Genomic DNA, 11,060 nt, shown 5'->3' on the forward strand with positions numbered 1-11,060 from the left:
ACTGCTTGTTGTGCAAGTAAATCGGCATCTTCATTCTGTTTCCTAGGAATATGATATAGTTGCACTTCTTCAAATTGATTAAACAATCTATGAATGGCATGAAGTTTTGTCCTTAGGCTTTTATTCTTGCATGCCCAAATGCCTAAAATTTGCTTCACAATGAGAATTGAATCCCCTTTTACCATGAGACGTTGTATACCTTGGCCAATGCATATCTTTAAACCATGAAGTAGTGTGTCATATTCTGCTTCATTGTTGCTAGTTGAACCTGGTAGATTGACCTTCTCTTTCATGACCACCTCTCCACTTGGGTTGAGCAACACTAGCCCTCCCCCTGCTTTTCTTGTGACTCGTCGAAAAGCTCCATCAAAGAACAAGGTAAAAGCATTAGGAATACTTTTAGGTGGTGGCAATGGTAGGGTCTTTACTTTAGGCACCTTAATCTCCTTCTCATGTACCAATTGTGCACGCACACTATCTTCTACCTTGAAAGAGTATTGGAACTCTTGCAATTCCATAATCCACTTTGAGATCCTGGTGCTAAGATTCATTTGAGATGACACCCAAGGAAACAAATTTTCTGTAGTGAGAATTACAAAAGGTTTTGGTAGCAAGTAGGATCTAAACTTTCTCACCGCAAACATGAGAGAAAGCATCATGAGTTCTGCCTCTGTGTAGCCTCTCTCCAAGGCATTCATGACCCTACTAGCAAAGTAGATGGGTCGCATCCTGGTACTGTGGGGATCTTGCTATAGTAACACAACACAAATTGTTTCCTTCCCAACACTAGAGCTAACAAAGAATGTGTACTCCCAACAAGGAGGCATGAGTGTTGGTAGCTTTGACAAAATGACTTTAATGTTACAAAAGTACTCTTCAAGATCATCAGACCATGCAAATTCTACTTGTTGTGTCAACTTTTGCAAAGGGTGAAGTAACTCCGAGGCTAAGTGAATGAATCGTGACATATACTTCACCTTTTGAATGAATGAGATGACCTCTTTGAGATTCTGGGGTGATGGGAGCTCAATAAGAGCCTTTGCCTTTGAAGGATCCACCTCAATGCCTTTATAGGAAACCTTGTGACCAAGCAAGATCACTTCATCCTCACCTATGTGACACTTGTCGGGGTTGAGTTGACCTCCCATGTCGTACAGATTCTTTAAACCTTCTTCTACCCTTTGTAGATGCAATGATTTTGAGCTATAAATGCAGAAATCATCAATGAACACCCTAATTGACTTTCCAAAGAATGCTTGAAACACCATGTTCATGAAACATTGGAATGTTGCAGGAGCATTTGTCAGACCAAATGGCATGACTCTAAAAGCATAACAACCCCAAGGAGTTATGAAGGTTGTTTTTAAGTGATCTTCGAATGCGATACCTATTTGAAAGTAACCCGAGTAGCCATCACACACAGTGTACTTCTCATGACTAGCTACCTCATTTAGTATCTCATCTTGAAATGGGAGGGGAAAGTGATCTCTTTTTGTTGCCTCATTGAGTGGACGGTAATCCACACACACCGTCCACTTGCAATTTTTCTTAGGAGTGACAACAATGGGAGAGACCCACTCTGAATTCTCCACTGGATAAATGATACCTGCTGCTAGAAGCTTTCTTACCTCCTTGAGTAAAGCCTTCTCCTTGATGACTCCTAGCCTTCGTATATTTTGAGCCTTAGGTGTGTCCTCTGGCTTCAACTCAATTTTGTGTTGAACACCATCTACTCCACGCACATCGGTGTAGTCTTTAGCGAAAAGCCTAGGAAATTTCCTTAACACACTTTTGAGCTCCTCTCTTTCATCCTTTGTAAGTGTTGTAGATAACATACCTTCTAGCATTCTTTCATCTTCCACTTTTTGGTTTTCTTGGGAACCTACCTCTTCCAAACCTGGGCAAGAGGTCTCTTGGTTGTTTGGCTTAAACCTTACCCCCATGACTTCCATGGAAGACTCCTCTTCAGTAATGTTGCCGCTACTTTCTCCTTCGGAAGTGCTATCGGTCCAGCCTTCCTCCGTCTCACTTTGAGATGATTCTTCATGGAGCTCCTCTTGGCATTGCTCCTTCATGTGAAAGACAACCTTCTTATGATTGTCATTCCCACAAATTAGTTTTCCACTCTCCCAATCCTGCAAAGCTCTCATTTTTATTAGCCATGGTCTCCCTAGGATAAATGGGTAACCATTTCCTTTGGTAGACATGACATAGAAATCCACTGCCTTCTTAATGCTAAAGGCCTCCACAGAGACATTTTTACAAATGCCTACACACCTAGCTTTGCTATTTTTTGCCATCTTGACTTTAATTTCATGTGTCTCATGGATGTGCATGCCTAGTTTTAGGATGAGTCCCTCTGTCATGATGCAAATTTGTGCACCCCCATCCACTAGACCTTTCCTAACCAATCTTCCTTTGATATAACAATCTAGCACAGGTGTAATATCCTCATTCATTTCAGCATGTGCAATTTTTACAACAGGCACACTCTCTTTTATCTTTCTCCTAGTGCTAACTGCTTTTGTTAAATCCTCCTAACTTGTGGGCATAATGCAAGAAACTGAGGCCATGAGATATCAGGACCCTTACCTCGCATGTCTTCCAATAGGTTGTATGGAGCCATACCATGTCCAAGAGGGAAGTCTTGGAGATTGATACGACGTCGAGTCCTCTTAGCTTCCTTGGTCTCCTTTGCCTTCTTTTCTCGTCCATGGTCACTTTGTGATGTGACACCTTCTTTCTCTTTACCTTTTCCTCGGCCACGCTTAATGCCATTTGCTTCCATGTCAACCTCATTTGAGTTTGTCACCTCTACTACATGCACATTTGGGTCTGGCAAAGGTGGAACTCCTTCCACTCCTTGTGGAGGTGGTCTTGCTCCATTTGGTCTTTGTAAAAGCCGTGGTTGTTGACTAGTTTCTTCTCCTGCATTCATCACTGGGTAATTCAAGTTAGGTCTCCCTGGCTCCCCACGGGGCCAAGGACAATTATACATCCCATGTCCAAACTCACCGCAATTCCAACATTGCAAGACTCTCCTAGGTCGTGAATCTCGCTCTTCAGACTTCTTTGCTTGTCCCTTTGGACCTACAGCTTGTGCAAGGTGAATTGACAAGTTGCTTAAAGATTCATTTAGCTTCTCAATCACTTCCGCCGTTACCTCAGGAAGCTCCCTAGATGTTGATGCTTGTGACTTACCTTTGGGTCTAAGACCTTCTATTGGAACCTCCCCCCTTAAGCACTTGAGTTTCCTATATTTCTCAGTAGCCCTAGTTTCAGCTGCTTCAAAGGTAGCAGGTGCACCGGCCTCAACTTTTATCTTAAGGTTAGGAAAGAGTCCAGCTATGAACCTCTCGTTCTTTAGGAACTCTGGACCATCACTAGGGTTAGCAACATTTCTCACCCATACAGCCCAAAGACGTAGAAACTCTTGCTCGTACAAGTAGTAGTCATCTAAGTCTTTTTGCTTATGAGAAACAATGTCTTGCCGTAGCTTTTGAGTGTTTTGGGGATCAAAGAAGTATCTCTTGAAATGATTCACAACTTTTGTGTAGTTCCCTTTAACTTCCTGAGGCAAAGAGTCAAACCAAGTGCTAGCATCTTTCCTAAGGACCACCTCAAACATCTCTACACATTCTTGATCAGTTACTATGCTATTGATACGGCAAGACATCTTGAAATTTGCTAAAAATAATTCTGCATCCTCTCCAGGCTCTCCAAAGAAAAGAGGATATCCGGACATTTGGCGTTGGGCCTCCATTGAATCGGTTTCAAAGTGACAACACGTTTTTGTTTTTCTTTCTTACAAAATTTACACAATAATGTTTTCTAAATTGAAATCTATTCTACAACAAAATAAAAATATTCACATCAAATGACCTATGATAATCAATAAGAGGCAGGATGACAGGGTTTGGTGATGCGAGAATTTCTCCTACTCTTTGGGCACCAAACATGAACACCATACGTTGTTGAAAATGGATTTTTCTACTAATTGCAATGTTTATTCTAATGTGTGGAGTGAAATGAAAGAGGAAAACCTCTATTCTTGGGCCATTATCCATGGTCTATGCATGACCTAATTCTTAAAACAAAACAAAAATATAAACGTCCAAACTAAGGTCGTACCTAATGAGAGGCAAAATACAAGGATTTACTGATGCGTTTATCTCTGCCAACCTAAGAGGACCTAAAATTCTACGAATTACACGTTGAAATTGCAACTTAGTACTGACAATTATGTGTACCTTTTGCCTTGCAATGGGAATGAAGGGATCATACAAATTCTCGTGATTCATGCAAGCTACTTGATTATCCTAAAGGTTGAGCCTTCACAAAAATACACAAGCCGTCCTCATTGGGAGCACCAATTTGAGGCGGTCCGGGGCAGACAACAAGAAGAGCGGCCTCTAAACACCCTTCGAGGCTCCCGTGCTTCTCAATTGGGGCTGGGGTAAGCAGAATCAGAGACAACAACAATCCACAGCCAGAAACCAAAGAAGAAAAGAGGCACCACCTAGTTGTAGATGCGAATTAGGACGCACATGATATCTCGTTGTACTCAAACGCACAAAGAGAGGGGAATGCAAGATAGCCACACACACCAAACACAAACATTCACCATGCCAGAGAGAGGAAAAGAGCACAAATCAAATTGAGCAACTCAGTCTTAGCCTTAAAGACTAGATGCACACAAAGCTTGATGAAAAATAGAGAGACAACACAAAACTTGACCTTGTTGCCAATACACAAATTGTCTTAGGATCAGGGGAGCCCTCTCAACGAGCACCCTCTTACAATTGACCTTTTAGAAAAACAATTCAACAAGCCCTCAAACCACCAAGCATGAAATGGCACAACAAACTTCAAGGACAATATACCTTCAACCACCTAATGAGCCAACTTATCAAGTCAATTTGGAGAGAAGAGTCGTAGTTGCAACATACAATTGCACCCAAAACTATAAATCTTATTTATGCACAAGAGTAGGCTACATGTGTGGTGAAGAGTATGGCATACACTCCACTCCTCTAGATGGCATAACTAACTTCAAGCTTCTCCATGCACCTATGTGTAATGATGGAATAGAGCACTCACGATGCACACACTCTACACAACTAAGCTTGAAGAGTGGTGTGTTATGTGTTGAGAATGGTGTGGTGTAGTGTGATCATGTGATGATTTACAAGGGAGAGAAGGGCTCTATTTATAGGTTTTAGAAGCCACGATTAGGATTAGGGCTAATCAAGTTTATTTGAAGAAATCAAAGATTATACAAATTTTTTTTTTTTTTAAATGAGGGTGGGCCTCTCTTATCCTTTGAGTCACATGGATGTGGACTCAAGTTAAGAGAGTTATTGAGGATGAAAGGAGAGAGGATTAAGTGAATAATTTGGGAGTGCCTACTCTAGTAGAGGGTGCATTTTACAATAAGGTTAGTGGTTAGTAGTTAGTAATTATCATTACAAAATATTTACAAAATCATTCACCAAATGGTGAGATATATGATGAGAAAATTTAGATAAGGGATGAGCTTGTAAAGAGAGGTTGAAGCTTTGGAGAAGTTGACATTCACCTCTTTACAACACCGGAAGAAGAAGTGGTCAGCATAGCGAAGTTGCACGTGTCGATGAAGCTATGTTATCTTCAAACCTGGAAAATTCATGATAAAAGCCTTCATTTGCAGAGGTTAACCTTGGATTTTTTCTGATTTTGTGAAGTTCTTTACAAAGCTGAAGAGGGTATGGTAATATGGACATATATGTAGAGAGAAAGGGGGACACATAGGGTGCAGAAATGGAGGATGAAGGCTATGGAGGTGTGAGAGAAGTGGCTTTGGTGAAGAGGATGAATTAGGACATGGGAGTTTCATGTTTGGGAGTGGGAAGGAGAGGGAGGACTGTGTGTGAAAGAGGAAAATGATAAAGTGGAAGAAGGAGTGTGGCTGCATAGCATGGGCAACCTGGGGTCCACCAATAAAATCATAGCTCACAGCTCGTAGCTCAAAAAAATATGAAAAAATTTGAGGGGAAATTTCAGCTCATGAGTTACAACTTTCTTTTGTATCACCTTTTCAAATTCACGGAGCATGTGGTCTTTAGAAATTCAGCAAAACCCACTGTTTTTTCCACTGCACAAGGTCCATGTGAGGTCCTTCTTTGGATGATTCTTTTGAATACCTCCAAGAGTGAGCTCCCCATGGTGCATGCATGCATGCCACATACCCTTGACCTTATATGGTAGGTCTATAATTGAAGATATTGTTGAGATCATGATATAAGTGAATAGTACAACTAAGAAAATCAAATATTGAGGGGTCTAAAAAAATATGTACATGTCAAATATAAATAATATAGGTGGAAAAAATATAAAGGGGTTAAAATAAATCTGTCTCATTATAACTCTACCATAAAAAGATGAATATTTTTGGTGTTCTAATTTATGAGAGTAAAAGAGAATAGATGTAGGAAGGAAAAATCACAATAGTGAAAAAATATACACATAAATAAAACTAGTTTTTTTGGATTTTTGTTGGGATAGAGTTACACCAAAAATAAGAGAAGCTTGCATGAAATTATTTTTATATGGAATAAAGAATATGAAAAATGGTAAGAAAAAAATATGGTAATGGTGAGTCAATGTACATAGCATCAATAACACACCATAGGTAGAAATATTTAAATAAATACCAAAATAATTATGAAAAATCCTTTTTTTAGGCCCTATATACAATGAAATAATTACACACAAATGGGCCATAATATACTTATATTTTTTTATTTTTTAATATTTTTTTTGACTCAACTAGCCCAGTGATTAGCTAATTAAGGGTTTTTAAGAAGATATGGGAAAAGCCCCCTAACTCACACACACCTATATACAGTGAAAGGGTGAGGGTAACCACAGTGTTTGAGTGATTTGATAGGGTGGTAACTCACTATGGAAATTACAGAGAGCCGAAAACGGCTATCATTAGCCCTCCCCCAGGATGATGGTATATTCATGTACCATCATAAAGCATCTTTTCCAAAGAGAGTTCTTCAAAGTCCTTGACAAGATCTTCATTGTTTGGCCCCCTGGAATTTTGGTTTGAGTTACAGTCATGCTTCGCGTAACAATTCTTACATGTGATAGATGCCTTTTGACATATCTTTGGTAGATCCTTTGGTAGAAGGCGACTCATATAAGGCTTCAAGCGATACCCGTTTACCTTCCTAGAGTGCTCTTTCCTATTCAAGTCCATAAGTTGATAGTAACTTGAATTGAAAGCCTTCTTGACTATGTATGGCCCCTGCCATCTAGTTTCAAACTTGGCATCAAAACGATTTTCGAGTCGATTGTCCTACCTTAGCACAAGATCTCGTTCATTGATGCCTTTGTCCTTTAGTTTCTTATCAAGCTTCTCCTTCGCCTGCATAGCTTTCCTCTTGCAGCACTCGTATGCTGCTTCTCTTTTCCACTCAAGATCAGCTAAGGTAAGAATCCGATCCATCCACGCTTCTTGATCATTTTGTGCACCTCTGCCATGAAGCCGTATTGTTGGAATGTTGAGCTCAATAGGCTGCACAGCCTCTTGACCATAGACCAAGTGAAATGGTGTAAACTCCGTGGCTTCCCTATATGTGGTTCGATACGCCCACAAGGCACCATCCAAGAAGTCATCCCACAACTTTGTCTTGTTTCTCACCATCTTTCTAATGATGCCTGCAATGACACCATTAGCTTTTTCTACCAAACCATTTGATTGGGGATAGTAGGGTGTACTATGACGATGTAGAATGTGAAGTTCTTCACAGACTTGTGTGAGCAAGCCCTTTTTAAACCCTGAACCATTATCAGAAACAATCTCCAAAGGTGTTCCAAATCTACAACAAATGTGAGTGTAGACAAATTTTCTCACCATCCTCTCATTTACCTTTGCCACACTTTGTGCTTCGATCTACCTAGTCATATAGTCTACAGCCACTAGAATGTAGAGTTTACCATTTTTTGTCCTAGAGAGAGAACCCACAGCATCAATGCCCCACTTTTCAAAGGGTCCATTTGCAAGCACGATTTTCCTTGGACCATAAACCAATCTTCTATTTCCATTTACCTGACAATTGTGACAACTTTTACACCAATGTTGGACATCCACATGCAGACTTGGCCAAACATACCCTGCAAGAAAAATCTTCTTCACAGTTAACTCTTGGGCAAAATGACCACCACATGCCTCTTCATGAAAACCTTTTAGAATGGCTGGAATTTCCTTGATAGTTGGTACTCTTCTGTACACTTGATCCTTCCCTCTTTGATAGAGAGATCCTTCTAGAAAGAGATACGCGCTTGCCTTTTTCATGAGTCTCCTCTTTTGAACCTTCGTGAAGCCTTGTGGAAACCTACCCTCCAAAATGTAGCTAATAATGGGAGTCAATGACTCCAATCCCTGGTATCTCGGTTGCTTGATAGTTGCTGCCACCATGATGACCTGCACTTCTTTCTCAACACATGTAACTGCTTGTTGTGCAAGTAAATCGACATCTTCATTTTGTTTCCTAGGAATATGATATAGTTGCACTTCTTCAAACTGATTAAACATCCTACTAATGGCATGAAATTTTGTCCTTAAGCTTTCATTCTTGCATGCCCAAATGCCTAAAATTTGCTTCACAATGAGAAGTGCATCCCCTTTTACCATGAGACGTTGTATACCTTGGCCAATGCATATCTTTAAACCATGAAGTAGTGTGTCGTATTCTGCTTCATTGTTGCTAGTTGAACCTAGTAGATTGACCTTCTCTTTCATGACCATCTCTCCACTTGGGTTGAGCAACACTAGCCCTCCCCCTGCTTTTCTTGTGACTCGTCGAAAAGCTCCATCAAAGAACAAGGTAAAAGCATTAGGAATACTTTTAGGTGGTGGCAATGGTAGGGTCTTTCCTTTAGGCACCTTAATCTCCTTCTCATGTACCAATTGTGCACGCACACTATCTTCTACCTTGAAAGAGTATTGGAACTCTTGCAATTCCATAATCCACTTTGAGATCCTAGTGCTAAGATTAATTTGAGATGACACCCAAGGAAACAAATTTTCTGCAGTGAGAATTACAAAAGGTTTTGGTAGCAAGTAGGATCTAAACTTTCTCACCGCAGACATGAGAGAAAGAATCATGAGTTTTGCCTCCGTGTAGCCTCTCTCCAAAGCATTCATGACCCTACTAGCATAGTAGATGGGTCGCATCCTGGTACTATGGGGATCTTGTTGTAATAAAACTGCACCAATTGTTTCCTTCCCAACACTAGAGCTAACAAAGAATGTGTAATCCCAACAAGGAGGCATGAGTGTTGGTAGCTCTGACAAAATGACTTTAATGTTACAAAAGTACTCTTCAAGCTCATAAGACCATGCAAATTCTACTTGTTGTGTCAACTTTTGCAAAGGGTGAAGCAACTCCGAAGCTAAGTGAATGAAGCGTTGTCGAGAAATTAGCGGTCTTGCCAGGAAAGCACCAGGCTTATGGCCGTGAGAGTTTTTGAGAGAACTCAACAAAAACTATATGAAGGAATTCAACCATAGATGCCATGAAGACTAGGGTTTGGAAAGAAGTGCAATCAAAGAAGATCCACTCTTTCTCTCTTGCAGTCACACACACAAAGAAAGAACACAAAAGAGAGTGTCAAAACAACACAAAGATGAAAACATCAAGGCTATGGTCATATCGTATCATGGGTAGTATGAAAGGGTTAATATATGAGTTAATGGCATACAATCTTGGCTGACCAAATAGGCTACGAATTGTTCTTTGGAATTGTAGTTTTGTGCTTACCATAATATATATATATTTTGTTTAGTGATTGGGATTAATTGTGTGTACAAATCCTCTTGTTTCATAGCAAGATAACTACGCTTACGTCAAAAGAGAAGTTATAGTCTATGAGAGGTAGTATGATGGGATCCGGTGATAGAAGTATTTCATTGAGCCTTTCTGGGCCAAAGAGAAACACTATACGTTGTTGAAAGTGTATTTTATGGCTAATCCATACGTTAATTCTAATAGATCGTACAAAGTGAAAGCGATAGAAATTATCATCATGTGGGTTATTCATCTAGGATAGTATGTGAAAAATGTAGATATGAGAGAAGTAAAGAGATGAGAAGTTTTCCTCCCAAGCCCTATTCTTGCCCGTAGGCAATAAGGATACTACGGGGAGAGATGTACCTGTAGCAAAGAGAACCTAAAATTTGTAGAGAGGATGAATTACTAAGAGTGAGAGAGATAGATTTGGTTAAGGAGATAATATTTTATATATATATATATATATATATATATATATATATATATGTATGTATGTTGGATTAGAGATGAAAAAGAAAACAACAAGAAATCAAGAAAACATCAATGTAGAACACATCTTACTTGACAAAGCCTTTGGCACCATTATTGATGGAGAGAGAAGAAGAGTGGATAATTCCACTTTGATTGATACATCAAGTGCAAGACCTTCTTTGATTAGAGTTGATCTTCCAAGGTTAGCTTGTTGCAAGAATGGCTAGTCTCCCTCTATGAGAAAGTGTAGGCTTGGGCTTATGTTAATGGCTAAGTACAATTAGGCATTACTACTCACTCCCTGAAGAATTCCTCTCATCAATGGCTTGAATGCTTGAGTTTTTTTTTTTAAGGAAGAAGAGGTCCCTTTTTATAGGTGAAGGGAACCCCCAAGGGTTTACACAAGAAGAGAGGAGCCAGTGTGAATAGGAATTGGAAAAGTTGGAAATGAACTGTCCCTGCATGATGTGGGCAGTCTGGGGTCCAATATTTTGATCATATCTCCTCAACCGTGGCTCCAAATAAAAAAGTAAAAATATGGACAGAAACTTCAGCTCATTAGCTACGATTTTCATTTTAAAATCATTTTCCAATTTGGATTGGAACCTTGTGTAAAAAAATCATCAAAATAGGGTCCATTTCTGGCAGCAAAAGTCTTCTCGTGGTCTCCTTAGCCTAAACTTTCATTTAATTCCAAAGGACACCTCATGCCATATGAAAGAATGACATTGCTCCTTGACAAAGTTT

Source organism: Adiantum capillus-veneris, chromosome 7 (genome assembly GCF_014529385.1).
Source record: "Adiantum capillus-veneris isolate H3 chromosome 7, ASM1452938v2, whole genome shotgun sequence".
Lineage (NCBI taxonomy): Eukaryota > Viridiplantae > Streptophyta > Polypodiopsida > Polypodiales > Pteridaceae > Adiantum > Adiantum capillus-veneris.